The sequence below is a fragment of the Lissotriton vulgaris genome, chromosome 2_1 (assembly GCF_964263255.1).
Source record: "Lissotriton vulgaris chromosome 2_1, aLisVul1.2, whole genome shotgun sequence".
Lineage (NCBI taxonomy): Eukaryota > Metazoa > Chordata > Amphibia > Caudata > Salamandridae > Lissotriton > Lissotriton vulgaris.
The window spans coordinates 1,131,667,502-1,131,692,000 of record NC_141687.1 but is presented as its reverse complement, the minus strand read 5'-3'; positions in this window follow the sequence as shown (position 1 = coordinate 1,131,692,000).

Genomic DNA, 24,499 nt, shown 5'->3' with positions numbered 1-24,499 from the left:
TTCCGGTACCGAGACCAGGAGCCGGGCCTGCAGCAATTGAGGGTGGTGACATGAGGCGGTGCAGATTGAGGCCCCCCCCCCGCACATTGCCTACTGCCTGTCACTCTCTTCTCCATCCGGCACGCACGGAGGATTGCAGCGGAGACAAGAGGGGACGCGGAGAGCCAGGACAGCAAAGAGCGGCAAGTGCGGCAGACGCAGCAGGCTGCCACAGAGCTTGGACCCCGGGTGCTGTGGAGACCTGGTAATACCAGGTGAAGTTTGTGTATTCCCAGGCACGACCCCAGTTGCCCATTCATATTAAAACCACCCCCCTCCATAGTGTGCCAGTCGGTAGCAAGCCCAGCAGAGCCTTAAAGTAGGCCAATGGTGGGCGGGTTCTGGCTCCTACTTTGCGCTCAGCCCGGAGCGGACTGAGGCCCCACTACTCATAGCATAGTTGAGTGCGAACCTATGACCACAGTGAGTACACGGTACAAAAGGGGGTGGTAATGGACGGAGCATCTGAACCAATCAAACACTCACACCCAGTCAAAAGATATGGGTTTAATCCATCACCGTTCTTTAGCCCACTCTGCCACCCCAGTTCAGACGTGGCTATATGCAAATCAGTCTGACCCTGTGCCTCATAGGAACAGTCCTGCCCGAACTGCCAAGCCATGCCTTCCCTGGACCGGAAACAAGCTTCCGAGGACCGGTTTCTGGTATTCCAGCCGTCTTCAGCCCGGCTTGCTGGAATCCAGTGGCAAAGTGAGCAAGGGACTCACGTCTGAGCATACCCTGCCTCACTTATGGCGGCCAAAAGCTGTACAAAAGGGGGTGGTAATGGATGGAGCATCTGAACCAATTAAACACTCACACCCAGTCAAAGGATCTGGGTTTAATCCATCACCGTTCTTTAGCCCACTCTGCCACCCCAGTTCAGACATGGCTATATGCAAATCAGTCTGACCCTGTGCCTCATCGGAACAGTCCAGCCCGAACTGCCAAGCCATGCCTTCCTTGGACCGGAAACAAGCTTCCGAGGACCGTTTTCTGGCATTCCAGCCGTCTTCAGCCCGGCTTGCTTGAATCCAGTGGCAAAGTGAGCAAGGGACTCACGTCTGAGCATACCCTGCCTCACTTATGGCGGCCAAAAGCGGTACAAAAGGGGGTGGTAATGGACGGAGCATCTGAACTAATCAAACACTCACACCCAGTCAAAAGATATGGGTTTAATCCATCACCGTTCTTTAGCCCACTCTGCCACCCCAGTTCAGACATGGCTATATGCAAATCAGTCTGACCTGGTGCCTTGTGGGAACAGTCCAGCCCAAACTGCCAAGCCATGCCTTCCCTGGACCTCAAACAATCTCCAGAGGACCGGTTTCTGGCATTCCAGCCGTCTTCAGCCCAGCTTGCTTGAATCCAGTGGCAAAGTGAGCAAGGGACTCACGTTTGAGCATACCCTGCCTCCCTTATGGCGGCCAAAAGCGGTACAAAAGGGCGTGGTAATAGACGGAGCATCTGAACCAATCAAACACTCACACCCAGTCAAAAGATCTGGGTTTAATCCATCACTGTTCTTTAGCCCACTCTGTCACCCCAGTTCAGACATGGCTATATGCAAATCAGTCTGACCCTGTGCCTCATGGGAACAGTCCAGCCCGAACTGCTAAGCCATGCCTTCCCTGAACCGGAAACAAGCTTCCGAGGACCGGTTTCTGGCATTCCAGCCGTCTTCAGCCCGGCTTGCTTGAATCCAGTGGCAAAGTGAGCAAGGGACTCACGTCTGAGCATACCCTGCCTCACTTATGGCGGCCAAAAGCTGTACAAAAGAGGGTGGTAATGGACGGAGCATCTGAACCAATTAAACACTCACACCCAGTCAAAGGATCTGGGTTTAATCCATCACCGTTCTTTAGCCCACTCTGCCACCCCAGTTCAGACATGGCTATATGCAAATCAGTCTGACCCTGTGCCTCATGGGAACAGTCCAGCCAAACTGCCATGCCATGCCTTCCCTGGACCGGAAACAAGCTTCCGAGGACCGGTTTCTGGCATTCCAGCCGTCTTCAGCCCTGTTTGCATGAATCCAGTGGCAAAGTGAGCAAGGGACTCACGTTTGAGCATACCCTGCCTCACTTATGGCGGCCAAAAGCAGTACAAAAGGGGGTAGTAATGGACGGAGCATCTGAACCAATTAAACACTCACACCCAGTCAAAATATCTGGGTTTAATCCATCACCGTTCTTTAGCCCACTCGGCCACCCCAGTTCAGACATGGCTATATGCACATCAGTCTGACCCTGTGCCTCATGGGAACAGTCCAGCCCGAACTGCCAAGCCATGCCTTCCCTGGACCGGAAACAAGCTTCCGAGGACCGGTTTCTGGCATTCCAGCCGTCTTCAACCCGGCTTGCTTGAATCCAGTGGCAAAGTGAGCAAGGGACTCACGTCTGAGCATACCCTGCCTCACTTATGGCAGCCAAAAGCAGTACAAAAGGGGGTTGTAATGGACGGAGCATCTGAACCAATCAAACACTCACACCCAGTCAAAAGATCTGGGTTTAATCCATCATTGTTCTTTAGCCCACCCTGCCACCCCAGTACAGACATGGCTATATGCAAATCAGTCTGACCCTGTGCCTCATGGGAACAGTCTAGCCCGAACAGCCAAGCCATGCCTTCCCTGGACCGGAATCAAGCTTCCGAGGACCGTTTTCCGGCATTCCAGCCGTCTTCAGCCCGGCTTGCCTGAATCCAGTGGCAAAGTGAGCAAGGGACTCATGTCTGAGCATACCCTGCCTCACTTATAGCAGACAAAAGCGGTACAAAAGGGGATGGTAATGGACGGAGCATCTGAACCAATCAAACACTCACACCCAGTCAAAAGATCTGGGTTTAATCCATCACCGTTCTTTAGCCCACTCTGCCACCCCAGTTCAGACATGGCTATATGCAAATCTTTCTGACCCTGTGCCTCATGGGAACAGTCCAGCCCGAACTGCCAAGCCATGCCTTTCCTGGACCGGAAACAAGCTTCCGAGGACCGGTTTCTGGCATTCCAGCCGTCTTCAGCCCGGCTTGCTTGAATCCAGTGGCAAAGTGAGCAAGGGACTCAGGTCTGAGCATACCCTACCTCACTTATGGCGGCCAAAAGCGGTACAAAAGGGGGTGGTAATGGACGGAGCATCCGAACCAATCAAACACTCACACCCAGTCAAAAGATCTGGGTTTAATCCATCACTGTTCTTTAGCCCACTCTGCCACCCCAGTTCAGACATGGCTACATGCAAATCAGTCTGACCCTGTGCCTCATGGGAACAGTCCAGCCCGAACTGCCAAGCCATGCCTTCCCTGGATCGGAAACAAGCTTTCGAGGACAGTTTTCTGGCATTCCAGCCGTCTTCAGCCAGGCTTGCTTGAATCCAGTGGTAAAGTGAGCAAGGGACTCACGTCTGAGCATACCCTGCCTCACTTATGGCGGCCAAAAGCGGTACAAAAAGGGGGTGGTAATGGACGGAGCATCTGAACCAATCAAACACTCACACCCAGTCAAAAGATCTGGGTTTAATCCATCACCGTTCTTTAGCCCACTCTGCCACCCCAGTTCAGACATGGCTATATGCAAATCAGTCTGACCCTGTGCCTCATGGGAACAGTCTAGCCCGAACTGCCAAGCCATGCCTTCCCTGGACCGGAAACAAGCTTCCGTGGACCGGTTTCTGGCATTCCAGCCATCTTCAGCCCGGCTTGCTTGAATCCAGTGGCAAAGTGAGCAAGGGACTCACGTCTGAGCATACCCTGCCTCACTTACGGCGGCCAAAAGCGGTACAAAACGGGGTGGTAATGGAAGGAGCATCTAAACCAATCAAACACTCACACCCAGTCAAAAGATCTGGGTTTAATCCATCACCGTTCTTTAGCCCACTCTGCCACCCCAGTTCAGACATGGCTATATGCAAATCAGTCTGACCCTGTGCCTCATGGGAGCAGTCCAGCCCAAACTGCCAAGACATGACTTCCCTGGACCGGAAACAAGCTTCCGAGGACCGGTTTGTGGCATTCCATCCGTCTTCAGCCCGGCTTGCTTGAATCCAGTGGCAAAGTAAGCAAGGGACTCATGTCTGAGCATACCCTGCCTCACTTATGGTGGCCAAAAGCGGTACAAAAGGGGGTGGTAATGGACGGAGCATCTGAACCAACCAAACACTCACACCAAGTCAAAAGATCTGGGTTTAATCCATCACTGTCCTTTAGCCCACTCTGCCACCCCAGTTCAGACATGGCTTAATGCAAATCAGTCTGACCCTGTGCCTCATGGGAACAGTCCAGCCCGAACTGCTAAGCCATGCCTTCCCTGAACCGGAAACAAGCTTTCGAGGACCGGTTTCAGGCATTCCAGCCGTCTTCAGCCCGGCTTGCTTGAATCTAGTGGCAAAGTGAGCAAGGGACTCACGTCTGAGCATACCCTGCCTCACTTATGGCGGCCAAAAGCGGTACAAAAGGGGGTGGTAATGGACGGAGCAACTGAACCAATCAAACACTCACACCCAGTCAAAAGATCTGGGTTTAATCCATCACCGTTCTTTAGCCCACTCTGCCACCCCAGTTCAGACATGGCTATATGCAAATCAGTCTGACCCTGTGCCTCATGGGAACAGTCCAGCCCGAACTGCCAAGTCATGCCTTCCCTGGACCAGAAACAAGCTTCCGAGGACCGTTTTCTGGCATTCCAGCCATCTTCAGCCCGGCTTGCTTGAATCCAGTGGCAAAGTGAGCAAGGGACTCACGTCTGAGCATACCCTGCCTCACTTATGGCGGCCAAAAGCGGTACAAAAGGGGGTTGTAATGGACGGAGCATCTGAACCAATCAAACACTCACACCCAGTCAAAAGATCTGGGTTTAATCCATCATCGTTCTTTAGCCTACTCTGCCACCCGAGTTCAGACATGGCTATATGCAAATCAGTCTGACCCTGTGCCTCATGGGAACAGTCTAGCCCGAACTGCCAAGCCATGCCTTCCCTGGACCGGAATCAAGCTTCCGAGGACCGTTTTCTGGCATTCCAGCCATCTTCAGCCTGGCTTGCTTGAATCCAGTGGCAAAGTGAGCAAGGGACTCACGTCTGAGCATACCCTGCCTCACTTATAGCAGCCAAAAGCGGTACAAAAGGGGATGGTAATGGACGGAGGATCTGAACCAATCAAACACTCACACCCAGTCAAAAGATCTGGGTTTAATCCATCACCGTTCTTTATCCCACTCTGCCACCCCAGTTCAGACATGGCTATATGCAAATCAGTCTGACCCTGTGCCTCATGGGAACAATCCAGCCCGAACTGCCAAGCCATGCCTTTCCTGGACCGGAAACAAGCTTCAGAGGACCGGTTTCTGGCATTCCAGCCGTCTTCAGCCCGGCTTGCTTGAATCCAGTGGCAAAGTGAGCAAGGGACTCAGGTCTGAGCATACCCTGCCTCACTTATGGCGGCCAAAAACGGTACAAAAGGGGGTGGTAATGGACGGAGCATCTGAACCAATCAAACACTCACACCCAGTCAAAAGATCTGGGTTTAATCCATCACCGTTCTTTAGCCCACTCTGCCACCCCAGTTCAGACATGGCTACATGCAAATCAGTCTGACCCTGTGCCTCATGGGAACAGTCCAGCCCGAACTGCCAAGCCATGCCTTCCCTGGACCGGAAACAAGCTTCCGAGGACCGTTTTCTGGCATTCCAGCCGTCTTCAGCCCGGCTTGCTTGAATCCAGTGGTAAAGTGAGCAAGGGACTCACGTCTGAGCATACCCTGCCTCACTTATGGCGGCCAAAAGCGGTACAAAAGGGGGTGGTAATGGACGGAGCATCTGAACCAATCAAACACTCACACCCAGTCAAAAGATCTGGGTTTAATCCATCACCGTTCTTTAGCCCACTCTGCCACCCCAGTTCAGACATGGCTATATGCAAATCAGTCTGAACCTGTGCCTCATGGGAACAGTCTAGCCCGAACTGCCAAGCCATGCCTTCCCTGGACCGGAAACAAGCTTCTGAGGACCGTTTTCTGGCATTCCAGCCGTCTTCAGCCCGGCTTGCTTGAATCCAGTGGCAAAGTGAGCAAGGGACTCACGTCTGAGCATACCCTGCCTCACTTACGGCGGCCAAAAGCGGTACAAAACGGGGTGGTAATGGACGGAGCATCTGAACCAATCAAACACTCACACCCAGTCAAAAGATCTGGGTTTAATCCATCACCGTTCTTTAGCCCACTCTGCCACCCCAGTTCAGACATGGCTATATGCAAATCAGTCTGACCCTGTGCCTCATGGGAACAGTCCAGCCCGAACTGCCAAGCCATGCCTTTCCTGGACCGGAAACAAGCTTCCGAGGACCGGTTTCTGGCATTCCAGCCGTCTTCAGCCCGGCTTGCTTGAATCCAGTGGCAAAGTGAGCAAGGGACTCAGGTCTGAGCATACCCTGCCTCACTTATGGCGGCCAAAAGCGGTACAAAAGGGGGTGGTAATGGACGGAGCATCTGAACCAATCAAACACTCACACCCAGTCAAAAGATCTGGGTTTAATCCATCACCGTTCTTTAGCCCACTCTGCCACCCCAGTTCAGACATGGCTACATGCAAATCAGTCTGACCCTGTGCCTCATGAAAACAGTCCAGCCCGAACTGCCAAGCCATGCCTTCCCTGGACCGTAAACAAGCTTCCGAGGACCGTTTTCTGGCATTCCAGCCATCTTCAGCCCGGCTTGCTTGAATCCAGTTGTAAAGTGAGCATGGGACTCACGTCTGAGCATACCCTGCCTCACTTATGGTGGCCAAAAGTGGTACAAAAGGGGGTGGTAATGGACGGAGCATCTGAACCAATCAAACACTCACACCCAGTCAAAAGATCTGGGTTTAATCCAGCACCGTTCTTTAGCCCACTCTGCCACCCCAGTTCAGACATGGCTATATGCAAATCAGTCTGACCCTGTGCCTCATGGGAACAGTCCAGCCCGAACTGCCAAGCCATGCCTTCCCTGCACCGGAAACAAGCTTCTGAGGACCGGTTTCTGGCATTCCAGCCGTCTTCAGCCCGGCTTGCTTGAATCCAGTGGCAAAGTGAGCAAGGGACTCACGTCTGAGCATACCCTGCCTCACTTACGGCGGCCAAAAGCGGTACAAAACGGGGTGGTAATGGATGGAGCATCTAAACCAATCAAACACTCACACCCAGTCAAAAGATCTGGGTTTAATCCATCACCGTTCTTTAGCCTACTCTACCACCCCAGTTCAGACATGGCTATATGCAAATCAGTCTGACCCTGTGCCTCATGGAAACAGTCCAGCCCAAACTGCCAAGACATGCCTTCCCTGGACCGGAAACAAGCTTCCGAGGACCGGTTTCTGGCATTCCAGCCGTCTTCAGCCCAGCTTGCTTGAATCCAGTGGCAAAGTGAGTAAGGGACTCATGTCTGAGCATACCCTGCCTCACTTATGGCGGCCAAAAGTGGTACAAAAGGGGGTGGTAATGGACGGAGCATCTGAACCAATCAAACACTCACACCCAGTCAAAAGATCTGGGTTTAATCCATCACCGTTCGCACCTTTTATTGACATGCACATAAAACGTATGCTAGGATTGATTATTTTCTCGGCTCTCGCTCCTTACTCTCTCATACACAAGCCTCAGACATCAAGCCGCACTCGCACTCAGATCAAGTGGCACTGACCCTCACACTCACTCTCCCCCCACAGAAAGACCTTCATTCACCTGGTGGCTGCGTCATACCATGTTACACTGTTCGGACTTTAGAAAGGGTGTAGATAATGCCATAAAGGAATTCCTTGTTTTCAACGACACCCCTGACACTTCAATTATCACAATATGGAAACACTTAAGTATATGCCAAAGGTGAATTCAAGAGCTATCTCCACTGCTGATAACAGAATCAGGAAGGAAAAACAGAGGGATCTCGCCGGTCAAGTACAAGAACTAGATCGCATCCACAAGCGCACCGGGGCTCCACAAGTGTGGCGACAGCTGAAGGCAGCCCATTGACAACTTGCGGGCATTGACCTAGACAGAGCACAATATGCTGTATTGAGATTGCGTCACTCCTACTATGTGGGGGGCAATCAGTAGGGGCGCCTCTTAACCAACAAACTCCGGGCACAAAGCCAGTTGACTGCAGTCCATAAGTCCATACAGTGTGTGATGAGGCTGGTAATGAATGCATTGACGACATAGCTATAACACGGGCGTTTAGGGACCTTTATGCTACACTATACTCCGCACAAGAATTAGCAGAGCAAGGTTCAATTTCTTATGTGCAAGGAGCTAATCTCCCAAAACTTACCCCGGAACAAGCAGCTAGTCTAGATGTTGCCATCCGAAAATAAGAAGTTATCTCAGCCATAGCTCGCCTCAAACTACCAAAATCTCCTGGCCAAGACGGCTTCTCTAACATCTTCTACAAGACTTTCTGCACATCTTTGGCCTCCATCCTCACTAGGATATTTAACTTGATAGGAGAGATGGGATACATCCCTCCCGCATTGCTCAGAGATTTAATTGTAGGAATTCCAAAACCGTGTAAGGATGCTAAGTTTTGTGCCTCCTACAGACCAATATCCCTCCTGAATTTTGATCTGAAGCTCTTTATGAGCATATTAGCAGCATGCCTGGGCCCGATGATGCCAGGGTTGAAAGACCCTGATCAGTCCGGCTTTGCAATGGCACTGAGAGAACGAAGGAGGATCCGTGGATCCTTGGTGTGCGGTACGGGGGGAACTCTCACGCCATCAGCTTGTACACCGAAGATGTGGTCGCCACATTGGAAGAACCACAGGTCTCCGTTCCCTCTTTCTTTGCCGAGCTGGAGAGATTTGCAATAGCCTCTGGCTTCAAAATGAATGTGGCAAAGTCACAGGCCATGAGGTTTTTACTCCGACCGTCAACCATAGAGACCCTAGCAAGCTCAATTCTGCTCCAATGGGAGCCTGGCAAGCTCAATGTCGCTCAAATGAGAAGGGAACTGAGCTACAGGCCACCTAGAGAGGAAGGACTGGGGGTCCCAAATCTGCCTTGCTACTTCCAGGCCACTCAGTTGTGCATTTTGTTGGAGTGGTCGTGCAGTGAGTTGGAGAAACATTGGCTCTCCATGGAGCGGGCTCGAGCGGGATGGGCTTTTTGGGCGATCTCCTTTTTACATAAAATGCAGCGTCCAGAAGGCATATATAACTCACCAATCATTTGCACGACTCTGAGAGCATGGGATTCCACAGTGGCCAAGCATGAGCTAACCTCATTCCGGTCTCCCCTTACTCCCATAGTTGGAAATGAGGAATTCTCCACCGGACTAGATCAGAAGGAGTTCCGTCACTGGGAAGCTCACAATTGCTGGTCCATTGGACATATGTTCAATGCAGAGGGCCTCTTGACATTAGAGGACCTCCGATCCGCATTTGCTCTTCCCGAGTCCAAAGAGACATTTTCACAAATTGAGACACTGGGCCCTGCAACCTCTGGTGCGTCCAAGGACCCAAACATGTCTTAGACAGTATGAAAAGTGGCTTCAGACAAAGACAACAAACGCACACCTCATCACTGAACTCACTGAATCATATGCTGCAGCCACCAGAACTGGAGGCCTCAATGCCAGGGCAACAAAGGTGGGAGTCTGAACTGGGCTGAACAATCTTGCAGGAAAAATGGGGGGACATTTTTTATCATGTGCGCCACATAGCACGGAATGTTTCGAGCATTAACACTGTGACTAAAATAGCTACCTACTGGTATCTTACTCCACCTAGAATGCACAGATATAACCCCAGCTGCCCTTCACTTTGCTGAAGACAATGTGGAGCAGAGGGTACTCTGACTCACTGACTGTGGGAATGTACACGTCTTTCCGCATACTGGGAACAAGTTTTAGCTGACATTGATAATCATTTCAACATGCAAATTCCACGCTTCAGAGCATACCTTGTTCTACGCCTACCCAACAAGCTCACTTTCCCTCTTAAATCTCGTAGAGGCAGGCAAACGGGACTGCCCTGGGAGCGGCACTTCAGAACATACTGTTCCATTTGGGCATAGATAGGATTCTAACACACAAAGCCTGGGTGGGTAGATTATGGACTGTGATGGGCATGGATTGCATTACGCTTACACTACAGGGTGACTGATCCTCGTTTGCGGACTGCTGGGGCCCAGTCTTATCTATACTTAGTACGGAGATGAGGGAATGAACTTGCCCCAAGTACCTGTGCCTGCTCCGGCTTTTAGAAACCGCACAGGACCCCAGTCCACCCGCCGCTCCGGATGTAGTGGCGGGGAAGCCGCGAACGGCTAGCTAAGCTTCCAGGTTAGGCAAGTGGTGTGAAAGATTGGAGGGGAGGAAGATGCAACATATATTGGAAAAAGACCCACGAGAATTTTCCTTTTTCCTTTTTCCTTTTTCTTTTGATTTTTAGTTTCCTCTGTCAGGGGGGAAGATGGGAGGGAGGGAGTTGGGACTCTTACCGAAAATGTATTTTCTACATTTTCTTAAATGCCATGCAATGTCTTACTGCTAATTCTGCTCCTTTATCAATGGCAATGTATGGTTATAATAATTTCATTAAAAAATGATTTAAACATAAAATGCCTTTTTGCATTCGCAAATGACCCAATTCTGTAATCAGGCCGTATGCGCATGTAAAAAAAAGCTTTGTACATTTGAACCCTAGGTCCTTAGTGTCAAATATGATGTTTTTAATTTATGGCTAGAACTCTATAGAACTAATAAAAGACTGAATACCTTGCACATTTGTATTTTTATAGTCAGTGGGAGATGCTTATTACGGCTGGTGTAAATACCTCTATGACCAGTAAGAGATACCTCTCTTGCTATCAAATACAAGTTTTAATGCTCAGCGATAGGTGCCACTTTCTGTCAGTGTTCATGCCTCCATGATCACTGCCTGGCATCTCTCAATCTGTTAGTGTACCTGTTTCTATTATCACCTAAAAGCACCCCTCTTGTTAGAGGTGGGCGAGCCAACAAATCAACAGGCAGAGCTGAGCCAGAGTCAAGCCAGGGGGGGGTGTTAGGACAAAATATCGGAAACACAAATACTTTGGGACAAAATATTGTGTCAAAAATATCGAGGACAAGAATATTGTTATACTATATATACCTCCACATTACATTTCTGTATCTTGATGAGATTTATATATATATATATATATATATATATATATTCAAGAAAAACACCTCCACTTTGCTGGGGGCCCCCGGTCCTGCAGGGCGAGCTCAATGACAGGAATGGAGATCCTGGAACCATGCGGTTTGGCCACTTGAACAAAAAAGAGCCCAACATCGAACTTCTGAAGCAACTGACATTTATTCGTCACGTCATTGGCAGTGCGCGCTCAAAGTCCTTACGCGTTTCGGCGTCCTCTACGCCTTGATCACAGGTGAGCGTGGATATACTCCTAGTGGTCACATGCCAGCAATATTGTCCTACTGGCCCCAGAATGCACCACCACAGTCTTTAAGAATATGCCATGAAATTTCCATCTTTGCTTAATAGCGTGATATTTTTCATACTTGCAATATTGTTCATGTGCGATGCATCCATTTGTTACATACTGCGAGTGCAGGATACTCATGACGCTATTAGTGTGGCTTCTGCGATGCTACCAGAGAGAGAAATCAGCCTCTCTCATCTCCCTTTCACTCCGTAATTGCCATATTGCCGCGGAAGTCATTACAGCTGGCAAACAACGGAGAGCGGTCCATATATATATTCACTGAAAAAACCATAGGTTTGACACCAGTTATAGTTAGCTGGAAATTTTACTGACATAAAACCAATGACATTCCACGTTATAGTTAGTTGGACTCACTATAACTTGCGCGTGTAATGCACTGCTGATGACATCACATATTACATCACTCATGACATGGTCAGTTACATCACTCATGACATCACTGATGACACCATCCAGTGAATGTGTGTCTTTCTGAAAAATAAATATGTTTTATATATGTATATGTAAAGGTCGATGGAAGAATAAATGTTTGAATAAGTGTCTAAATGGATTTTTTTTTTAAATTGATTGGTAACTGGCTTATTAAGTGTATCTTAGTGAAAACATATATTAGCGAGTAATGTTTAAAAATTTAAATATATGTATCAGTGTTTCACTTTGTGTATAAGTGGCTGTATGGGTTGGTGAGTAGCTACATGTGTGTGTATATGGGTTATTATATGGTTTTTTTAGTATCAGTATGAGTGTCTGTATGGTTTGGTGGGGGTGTTACTTAGCACATAGATGCATCAAAGACTGACTCACTGTTTGTATGTTTTTTGAAAACAGCATATGTGCAGGACTGTATGAGTAGATGAGTGTGTATATGTGTGTGTTAGTGATTGAATGCCTATCTCAGTAGTGTGTTTATCAGTAACAAGATACATTTTAATCTAGTATATGTGAGTATTGATGTATATAAGTCAGTATATGTGAAAGTGAGAGATTGTAAGAGTTCCTGTTTAAATAAGTATGTGTTTCTATAAGTGATTGTTTAAAAGAGTACATATGTATAAGTTTCCTTAGAAGTAAGGTGGTAGTGTGTGTATATCTGTATATGCAAATAAATGGATGTTTATTAGTTTATTTGCATATGTGAGTATATGTGTGAGTAACTTGTTGATGACTGTCGGTGTGTAACAGGATGAATAGGTGTATCACTACATATGATGAGTGAGTATATGTATGAGTGACTATATAAAACTGTTGGTGAATGTGTGAATGTGTACATAGATGGTGAAATTACTGAATTCGTTGTTGTAACTGGTATGGGTATATCCACTTTTTTGAAAATGTTAGTTTCTATTTTTGAATATGTGTTTCAAGGGTTACTTTACAGTGAAAGGAGATCAGTCACTGTGTCACAAGGATGGTGTCATCAGTGATGTCATGAGTGATGTAATATGTGATGTCATCAGCAGTGCATTACACGCGCAAGTTATAGTGAGTCCAACTAACTATAACGTGGAATTTCATTGGTTTTATGTCAGTAAAATTTCCAGCTAACTATAACTGGTGTCAAACCTATGGTTTTTTCAGTGAATTTCATAGGTTTTTTAAATGCTATTTCCTAACTATAACGTGTGTAAAACCTATGGTTTTTTCAGTGAATTTCATAGTTTTTTTGAATGCTAGTTCCTAAGTATGTAATCACGTTCGTAACTAGATAGTGTCACCGCCTACACGTCCTGAGAAGCGCATGTAAAGTCATGTGACTTGAAAACAAGACTTCCAATTGGTTCTTAGTAGTTTCTGTTCTGGAATTTACACGAAGCACTCCACCCACTTTCCTCACAATCTTTTCTACTCTCAAGAGACAACAAGGTTCCGGAAAACTTTGCTGAAATGGCTGCCCTTTCGCATTCATCTTCCGAATCTGAAGGAAATGAGCGACCACCGTTAAGAAGAAAAAAGGAATCTTTCATTTGGCAATGTTTTACTTATCCTAAAGATCAAAAGAAAGTGAATGTGCCAAAAGTAACCTGCACGATATGCAATTCGGAGCTCTCAAGGGGAAATCCAAATAAAAAATATTCCTTTTCTATACACACCATGCAGTGGCATGTTAAACAAAGACACCCTGAGCATTATGCAAAAGCATCGACAAGAGCCCTGGCCACGCTATTACCATCAGAGGTGGCCAGCACATCTTCTGGTGGACGACCTGTATCTCCATCGAGTGCTGAGATGGACTTGAGACCATATCTTGCGAAGGTGCACATGAAATGCAACGAGTGTGGAGAAATTCTTTTGTACGGAGAGCAGAGCCTCGTTCTTATTCAACTCAAAATTGAAAGTCATAAATGCCCCAAGAAAAGATAAATTTCTTTACTTCATTTTCATAGTATTACATACTGAAAAATGTAGTAGCAACTTTAAAAAATCGAAAGCATCATAACACTTGTTTCCAAAAAAAACAAACAAAAAAAAAAAGTTCTTTTCAGAACGACCTCTTTCTACCAAAACGTGCTCCAAGAGCATATTATGAGATGTTTTTTCGCCGCTTTATTTTAGTGCGAGACCGGGTGCGCGCACCCTCCTATCGCGTACAGGCCTGACACTTGCATGTGAAGTCATGTGACTTCAAAACAACACTTCTAATTGGTGCTTGGTAGTTTCTATTCTGGAATTTACACGCAGCACTCCACCCACTTCCATCACTTTCTTTTCTACTCTCAAGACAGAACAACGTCGAACATCTTCCCGAAGACTTCGCTGCAATGGCTACCGTTCCGCATTCATCTTCCGAATCCGAAGGAAATGAGCGACCACCTTTGACAAGAAAAACGGAGGCCACGCTATTACCATCAGAAGTAATCAGCACATCTTCCAGTGGACGACCTGTATCTCCATCGAGTGCTGAAATGGACTTGAAACCATATCTGGCGAACGTGCACATGGAATGCACAAACTGTGGAAAACTTCTTGTATACGGAGAGCAAAGCTTTACTCTAATTAAACACAAAATTGAGAGTCATAAATGCTCCAAGAAAAGTTAAATTTCTTCACTTTATTTGGATAGTATGACATACTGAAAAATGTCGTAGCAACTTTAAGCAATCAAAAGCATCATAACACTTGTTTCCAAAAAAAAAAAAAAAAAGTTCTTTTCAGAACTAACTCTTTCTACCAAAACGTGCTCCAAGAGCATATTATAGGATGTTTTTTCATCGCTTACATTTAGTGCGCGACCGGGTGCGCGCACCCACCTATCGCGTACAGGCGTCGAGACACGCATGTGCAGTCATGTGACTTTAAAACAACACTTCCAATTGGTTCTTACTAGTTTCTATTCTGCAATTTACATGGAACACTCCACCCACTTCCCTGGAAAACCAGTTTATCGAAAAACTTTTAAAGCCTCCTCTTATGAAATATTCGACATCGTTCACATAGCAGAGTAGTAAATAGCACTATATACACCCCGTCCCTTAATTATAAGAGACTTATTGCAATGTGAGAACAACTTTTGTTTTCACGCGATAATGTGAAATGCTGAGCCTGTTACAGAATTTTATTTCACATATATGTTACTATTCTCCTTCGAGCACTAACACCGTAGAAAATACCACCAATAGCGGTGATATTTTTTATACCGAGTACGGGCGATTTGTATCGCTTAGAGCCCTTACAATTATAAAGTTTTATTTCCTAAGTCTCTGATCTCACACTGTGCAACGTGGCTCCCCTGTGTGTCGTAATAAGGTCCATAAACAAAAACTACAGGGCCAGCATTATACACATGCACAGAACCACAAAACGACAAGAGCCACCATGTTAATATATATCCTTAATATAATAAACCTCTGAGAATAAATACATATTTCCGTGGCACCCCATAAAAGAAATTTGGCGTCCTCTGACTCTGCTTCATTACCAAACACCCTAACCCCCCGCCCCCCTCACTCTTCACTAAACTCCACACTCCACCCCACCCGGACCCCCTATTACAAACCCCCAACCTACCCTCCATGCCAAAACCCACCATGAACCTCAAACCGCCCCTGCAAAACTTATAAGACACAGGATTACTAAAACTCAAAGAATAGGCAACAGGCAGATAATCTAAATAGTACATAAAGGCACATATTTTTTCCATAATACTATTGAAAAACATGTTCTATTTTTTATAAATCTATCATGCATCTGACTCTCTAGAACCGTTTTCAAAACGTGAACTATAAACCTCTACTTTTCATTTTCAAACCATACACTTTCAATTACATTTTTTTTTTTTTACAATTCATGTAATGTTACACACCTTTTCTAAAATACACCAGTCCCTGTTATTTATAAGGATTTATTTTCAGTCTTCATCAGTGACATTTTCTTAACATATAATGAAAATCACTGTAACTTTTTAAACGACAATGCTAACGCTGTAAAAATAACCCTTCATTTCCTTTCCTTTAAGAATGCAGACTATCTACCCCACGCATGCGTTTCTTGATCTTTGTATTTGGCAGCGAATACCGACCTTGAATCGGAAGACATGAACAAGACCTCCATTGTCAAATTTAAAACTGAACGTTGCATCTGCTCACACACATATCTTTCACTTAGCTAACATTCACAGAAAACAGCATTGATGTAAAAAAAAATTGACCTTGCTTTACAACTTGGTCAAATAACTCCCTTATTTTTTAACGCATCCTCCACTTCAAGTAAGCTACTTTTTTGATAACTACTAAGCAATATATAAGTGACTAGACTCCTAAAAAATTTATCAAGTCATTCTGCTCCTCTCCACTGCATAGCCGGCGACCTAATTCTGTGGAGTTGCTATACAACCGGCAGTGCTGCGCCGTTTCCTTTACCATCTTGGGAAATTCAAAATGGATGTCCCTCCTGCCTTTGCAAACGAGCCGGACTACTTAGAACTATTTCGACAGAGAATGCTTCTGTACTACGGCACCTTACCACTCTCAACTTTGAATACTTCATATCGATTAACATTTCGATATTCGTATTTCACCTGTGTGCAGCCTGTATTTCATTGCCTGAGCTGTGATTTCACGTGGGCCCTGGATTTATGTCTCTGCAATTTGGTACCTCCTGAACGGAATTACAATCACCTCATGAATCCGTTACTTGATCATGAACAGCTTTGTTACAACGGAGGGTTTATGGCCTTTGCAGCGATACAAGGAGTTCTGGGTCATTGGAATATATTCGCAGCGGCGCAAGATTTCCTAACAGAGAGCTACATCGAAAACCCACTGAGCTGCCCAATAATGGTAAAAGACGCTCCAATAATGACAGATCATGAATGCTCCTTTGATCTTCTCAATTGGATGGCTGACATGTTTTCAGATGATAACAATGATTTCCTGTTAGAAGCACTTGCTGCATACTTTGCCTACACAATGGACGGTTAACTCTTTCCTAACAGAGAACTACATCGAAAACCCACCGAGCTGCCCTGTGATAATAAAAGAGGCTCCGATTTTAACAGATCATGAGTACTGCTTTACTCTTTTCCATTGGATAGCTGACATACTTTCAAATCATAAAAGTGATTTCCTGTTACAAGCAGAAGTTACCTATTTTGCCTAAACAATGCTTCAATAACTCTTATACAAGCCATTGACGTCCTCATTTCCTTTTGCTTCCCTATATTCTTCACGTTCTTTTCCATATTTTCTTTTGAAGAACAGACCTATTGGCTTTACTAACAGTGGACATTATGATTTCGTGTTGTTTAAATTTTGGTCTTTTATGTGGACTACATTTGTTTCTTCAGCTACTCGATTTTCAACTTTTTTTTTTTACAGTCTAATCTCAACAATTCTATTGCATATCTTATCTAAGGTTATTTCAAACGTACTCGATGCAAAACTCGCTAATATATGCTACATGTACCCTAATTAATGTGTAAATTATAAACGAGTTTTTTATAACTGTAAACGCCATTTCGCATCTCAACTGCTTATTTCCATGTATTCCATGTACTACTGACAATACCAATTACTGTGTTTTTTGCAATTTCTGTACTCATATTACATAATGATTTGCCTTTAAAACAGTACATTTCTAAATAAACATTTCAAATATTCACGGTTTCTCTTTTAATCCATAATCTCAACTGAAATGATTTCATATTGAAAAACTATTCATGGGTTCCACATAACCTTAACTGTAGTCACTGAGGACCTTATTTATGAAGACCTTCCGCCGCCGGTGCCTCATTTTTTAAAATGGGAAACAGTGACGCACCGGTGGCGCAAGGCCTTCATAAATAAAGTCCTGAATGTTTTCTTTTCTCGACCTCACTTACTGATACTAGAACCTGCAAGTCAATTACGGCCCGTGAACTTTTTCTTAGTAGGTCGCGCACCGTACAGACAGTTATACCACTGTTAAAAAAAATGTTTTATTGTTACCAAGCACCGCCTCAGTTCCGCTTCACTCAGAGTTAATCACTGCTCCCACGCTTCTACAGGCCAAACGCTATGTCGTATTTCTCTCCTTATCACCCTTTCATCTCTACAATAACAAACAGTTGTCCGCCTGCCACCACAGAACAGAGTCAGACACAGAGGCACCAAAGAGTGAACCCATCACCAACTGCCATCTCCGGCTGTTTCCATGGTTACACCTCATTCTGCACCTTGCTGAAGGCACAGGTCAAAAGTTCATGTCTCAACGTTCTACAACAAATTAAGAAGACTATTTTCCCTCCAGAAACACCTGTCAATCCACAGCTCTGTTACATGTCTTGTTTTTTCACACCCAATAGTACTTCTCGTTTAACATAAACATTAACATGCAACGTACTCTTCAATCTCCACTTATTACAATCAACCAATCATTTTTATTTTTTTAACCACACCCAGCCTCTTCCTTTTTCTTTATTTAGAATTTCAACTTCTAACTACCATTCCACTTCCAGAACCGATCGGAGGACGACTACAAATCCCTTGAAAATGAAGGTCTGGCTTATAGGACACAGTTATATTCACTGGAGTGAAAAATATGCAGTAAGCAGATGAATTTGCAACCTCGGCTTACCAAATGTACACATAACATGGATTGCCAAAAGAGGATTGAAATGTCACCAATTGATTCCATTGGTGAAAACTTTTATGCATCTCCCAGAACCAGACCTTATAATTGTGCACTGTGGTGGGAACGATCTAGGCACAATCACTGGGGTAGGTCTGGAAATGCTTCTAAAAGACACCTTTCGACAATTGATGACACTTTTTCCTCGATCTGCCTTGGTATATTCCAATATATGCTAAAGACAGAAATGGAATTGGCCAAATCAACATTGTGCACAATTTGAGAAAGCAAGGAGACATGTAAATAAATCTGTTTCTGCGTTCCTGAGAGATTATAGCATGGGTTCTATTTACCACAACAACTTGCGATACCATATGCAAGACGTCTATAGGAGAGACGGTGTTCATTTCACGAATGAGGGAAACAGAATCTTCCTCTGCAACATCAGGCTCTGCATCGGTACTTACTTATAAATGCAGAAAACACTCAATTAACACAATGGCTCTTTTCAGAGCCACCTTATATCTAAGCACTCAAACTTCTGATTTATCTCCATTTTCACACTCTTGTAAATAGGTGTGTGCAACCGGGTGCGCGCACCCCGTATTTTTTTTCGGGGAAAAATTATATCTTTTTGCGTTTAAGGGCCTTACTGCACACCCCGAGAAAAGCTACGCAGCAAAACAATCTCTACCTTCTCCCCTTTCGATGTTTCAACGCTTTGAAATGAACAAAATATTTACTCGCAGTGACAAAATGGCGAACAAAACGTCCTGATTTCCTTCGAATCGAACGTTAACAGACGTCACGCAGCAAAAAAATTCCGCTCACGCGCAGCCGCTTTAGTGCGCGCACGCGTGCGCGCCTATAGATATATAATTGACTTTAACTTTAATTTTCTCAACAACTACTGAACTGATTTACACCATTCCAAAAAAAAGCGTAATCTGCGAACCGGACTCTACAGTTTTGCCAAATTTCTTATAAATCCATTCAGCCGTTCGACCTGTAGCCGAGTCTAAAGGTCCTATGGAAAATAACATGGAGAAAACACGTTTTGGGACCCCCCTTATATCTCAGCCCCTACTTCACCAATCCCCCCCAAACTTTCAGGAAAGGAGCGCAGCGGACCGAGCCATCTTCTTTGAGAAATTCACAAAGATTCATCCACCAGGGCCAAAGTTATTCCAAATAGAATGTTGAGGATTTCCTATGGAAAACAATCCTAACTATAACTACCTACTGGCGACCGCCAGTAGGTAATATATAAATATATATATATATATATATATATATATATATATATATATATATATATGACGCTCAGAACCCTCCACGTCGGGAAAGGAAACAGCACTCCGGTGGTAGCAGACAAACAGCGAGTTTTATTTTTCGCAACAAACAAACGTTTCGGCAGAAGCCTTCGTCAGTGTTTCAACCATTAGAACATAATTCCGGTTTAAATAAAGTTTTTTGTGTGCAAGAATAGACATCGACAAGGGGCCAGCCCTACCGACACCAAGATGGGCACCATATTGGAACGGGTTCCTTATATAGGAACTGATGCAGAGTAGTACCGTAAATCGGTAAACATACATGCAAAACGGGCATAAAACAATCAAATATGTGAATGAACATAATGAAGCCGTGGGCGGCGGCACCACCAGAGACTGGACTCTGGTTTTGGGTCCAAGCCATGACACAAACAAATCCTGACTAGGAATCACGAGAAAAACCACAAAGCATGCAATGGAACTCTCAGGCACCAACTACTGATAAATAGCAACACAACGGCAGCGGAGAGAAACTACAGGTACCATAGTGCCCTGCATCTGTCTACCGTGACGCCCACCAGGGGGCAAACATTTGACAAACATTTGACAACGGCAACTGTGGAGTACCACGTCTCTCCTAAACCACTTGTATGCTTCCAGCTTCACCCTTTGAGAAAGGTCCAGTCGGACCGAAATGCATCAGGGCAAACAATCTTGCGAACGCTGCTATTAGAGAAACAATTAAACTGGATGTTGTTCTCTACTCGTCTTGTGTGCGGCTCACCTTCTTCTTGTCAGAGAGGCCTGTTTGCAGATTTTTTCGGCGTGGTCTTCGCCGTGAGCAACGCACCCCCAGCAAAAGCTGTGCCATCACCGCTCGAACTAAGACCGATTCCTGGAACTGCGCAAGCATAACGTGGGCGGCGGCACCACCAGAGACTGGACTCTGGCTTTGGGTCCAAGCCATGACACAAACGAATCCTGGCTAGGAATCACGAAAAAAAACACAAAGCATGCAATGGAACTCTCAGGCACCAACTACTGATAAATACCAACACAATGGCAGCGGAGAGAAACTACAGGTACCATAGTGCCCTGCATCTGTCTACCGTGACGCCCACCAGGGGGCAAACATTTGACAAACATTTAAAAACGGCAACTGTGGAGTACCACGTCTCTCCTAAACCACTTGTATGCTTCCAGCTTCACCCTTTGAGAAAGGTCCAGTCGGACCAAAATGCATCAGGGCAAACAATCTCGCGAACGCTGCTATTAGAGAAACAATTAAACTGGATGTTGTTCTCTACTCGTCTTGTGTGCGGCTCACACAAGATATATATATATAATTAAGTATGTTTTACCTTACCAGTTTATTTTATGTCTACAAACTAAAAAATGGTATTACAAAACTGTTACATTCATGTACGTTGATGTACTGGACCGCGTATTTGCACATTAAGTTTTGCACTTTAAATGTCACATGGTATATGTTTGACCAATGAAAACACGTGTGTGTTAAAAAGTAAAAAAATGAAAAAAGTACCTATATATAGGAATGCCATTGGTAGTATGGCGTCATGTGATCAAGTCCCCGTAGCAGGGACGAAACGCGTCATGGCTGCCTGCGTTTGCTTGTAAGCTGAACCAGCAATAAATTGAAGCCATTTTTAAGCTTGGTGGTCCGTTCTCTTTTTTCTGCATCCTGCGAGGGAGAAAGCAGTGGCAAGGAGTTTTTCGGCGATTTAAGACAACAGGTTCTGACTCCTCCTGTCTCTTCACTGACCCCCTCACGCAACGGGCTCACCTGCTGCAAAGGAGTTTCCTGCTCGGCAACGAGTGAAAAAAGCAATCCAGAAAGGATCTACGGCATACGAGACCCCCAACGGAGCTAAGGAGGGACATGGCTGTGGACTCCAGACCCGGCGGAAGCACAGAGGTAAGCGGGAGGCGTGTCGGAGGTCGCGACTGGCGCAATACCAGTGTACCAGTAAAGGAGCCATTAAGCCCTACCCGGATTCAGGCTCATTGTTGGGTGTGAGGTAACAACGTGCTGCTAGAATTTGAGGTGTTAAGCGGCCGGTGCGGTCGTTTGGAGATTTCTCCATCGAGCCAAAAACCTACCAGCAGCCTTCACAAAGTAATCCTAAGCACACTCAGTACTTACAAGCGGAATGTCGGCAGCCGACGCTAGAAAGGAAAGGGAGGAGGCGGCAGCAACCATGTTCAATGACGATGTGGTACCGGACGGGGACTGCGTTTCCCAGAAGGCAACAGTAACTAATACTAACACAGGGATTAAAGAGAAGTGCAGGCAACTGGAAAAATTATGGAGAACAGAACAAAAAAGGTGGTGGGAGGCCAAATCATTACAGCGGTATATTGAAGTGGGGCGAGTCCCTCGAGGATTGAGAATCTTAATCGCCCCCCAGCTACGAGGCGCCCGATCCCGAAATGATGCGCGAATGGGCAGAAACGAACCTGGACTTCTCCCGTAAACTACTCTTCATCCTAGTGAAATATGCGGAAAAAGACTGTGCAAAATTAGCGTAGGATATTGATATCCTTACTAAAGAACTCGATTTTATGGAGCAACAGGAAGAAATTACCAAATTAAAAAGCAACATGAAAAAGCGCCTCAAAAAAGAAGAGGACATAATCAGAGAACGCAAAACTTATAAATTTCATTGTGACCGCTGTGACTACGAACAAGGGAAAATCTTCACTTTTGCTCGCAAGTTCGACGCCCTGAAGGCTGATAATAAGGCATCCAAACAGGGGGCAGCAAATGAAAATCAACTCTCTGAGCTGACATCAGCATCTGAAGATAGCTCGGCAGTGGAGAGCGGCTCTGAGACAGATACATGGAGCAATGCAAAGCAAACGAGGGGACGCCGACTCTCGCTCACTGAAGAAGTGGATTTTTTATGTTGGGAGCGTCTCCAATCATTAAGACCCAGAAAGCCGCAAACAGGCGACAACAGAGGAGGAACAAAAACAGACAGGAGAGAAGAAAGGCCAGTAGAAGGAGGATTGCCCAACAAAAAACATCAACAGAAAAAAACAACAGAAGACATTCTGGAAAAAATAATACCAATGGATGTTCAGGAGAGTAGCGCCAAAACTATCATCAACCTATCTGATATGATTCTTAATGCGGCAGAAACCCAATTGTTGGCCCTGGGAATATCGTTCTGCCCAGAAAGTACGTTTAACTATACTAAATCAAGGGTTGATGTATATAAAAATGTGAGAAAACTAAAGCTCTGCAAGTTCCATGTGCAATCCAATAAAGTACAGAGTGGGACATTATCAGAGGATATAAATATTCAAACTCCACTCTCTGATACAATCAGCAACAGTCAAAATCAAAATACACAAGAGCTGGTAGAAACACTGTTTGAAATTGGACATGAACCAAATTTAACCAGAGAAATACCTGGAGTTGCTCAATTACAATCTAAAACTCAGTGTGTCACACCGCTCAAACCACCCTCCAAGTTCTATCCGCTCATGCTTGAGGATAATATTGATATGTTCCAGGAACAGGTCATCACTGATTTAAAAAACCTTAATAGAGCCGCCATTAAGGCAGTACCTAACAACAAAAATAAAAAAGTATTACAATACCATCAACTTATGAAGAAAATCAGGAATGACAAAGAAAACATAATGCGCAATGCCGACAAGGGCGGTAATGTCGTCCTATGGAAAAGGAAAGATTATCTTCTCGAGGGAATCAAACAACTGAGTGATGAATCCTGTTACGGTAAAAGCAACAAAACAATATGGAACAACACCCCGGCATCTTACAGAATCAAACTGATGACATGGCGGGAACAAGGCATGTTAACTAGTGATGACTTCAAGTTTTTAAGGAAAGCACACCCAACCATTCCAATTCTGTACTTTATTCCCAAGGTGCACAAGGACAGAGTAAATCCACCTGGCAGGCCGATTATTTCGGCCTGGAACAGTACTTTTGAGAACACATGAATTTTTTTCTACAAGAGTTTGTCCAAAATTTGGACTCTTACATAAGAGACACAGGCGATTTTCTAACAAAGAGAAAAAATTAATTTCAGTGGGACAAAGAATACCTGTTGATTGCACTAGATGTTACAGCACTTTACACATCTATCAAACACAGTGATGGACTAAGGGTTATCAAATACTATTTGGCAAGAAAAGGGCCCTTATACAAAGAGCATAGCAAAATATGATTGAGCTGTGCTTGACTAACAATATTTTCATGTTTCAGGATGTTATGTATCAACAACTAAGGGGTGTTGCCATGGGGGCCAGCTTTTTCCCCAGCTACGCCTGTTTACACATGGGCTGGTGGGAGGAGCAGGTCATCATGGCTAAACACTCAGATGCATTAACGAAACATATGAAAGGCTGGTGGAGATTTATTGATGATCTTTTTTTGGTCTGGCACGGCAGTGAATGTGAAGCAAATTATTTTATTGCATCTTTAAATCATAATGCCTTAAACCTGAACTTCACTGCAACAATCAGTCAAACATCGATCACATTTCTAGATGTCGAAATTTACATAAACCAAGGAAGATTAGAAACAAAACTACATCGCAAGCCCACTGCGGGCAATGCTAATCTCCACGCCAGTAGTGCCCACCCTACCCATCTGGTACAAAGCATCCCCTA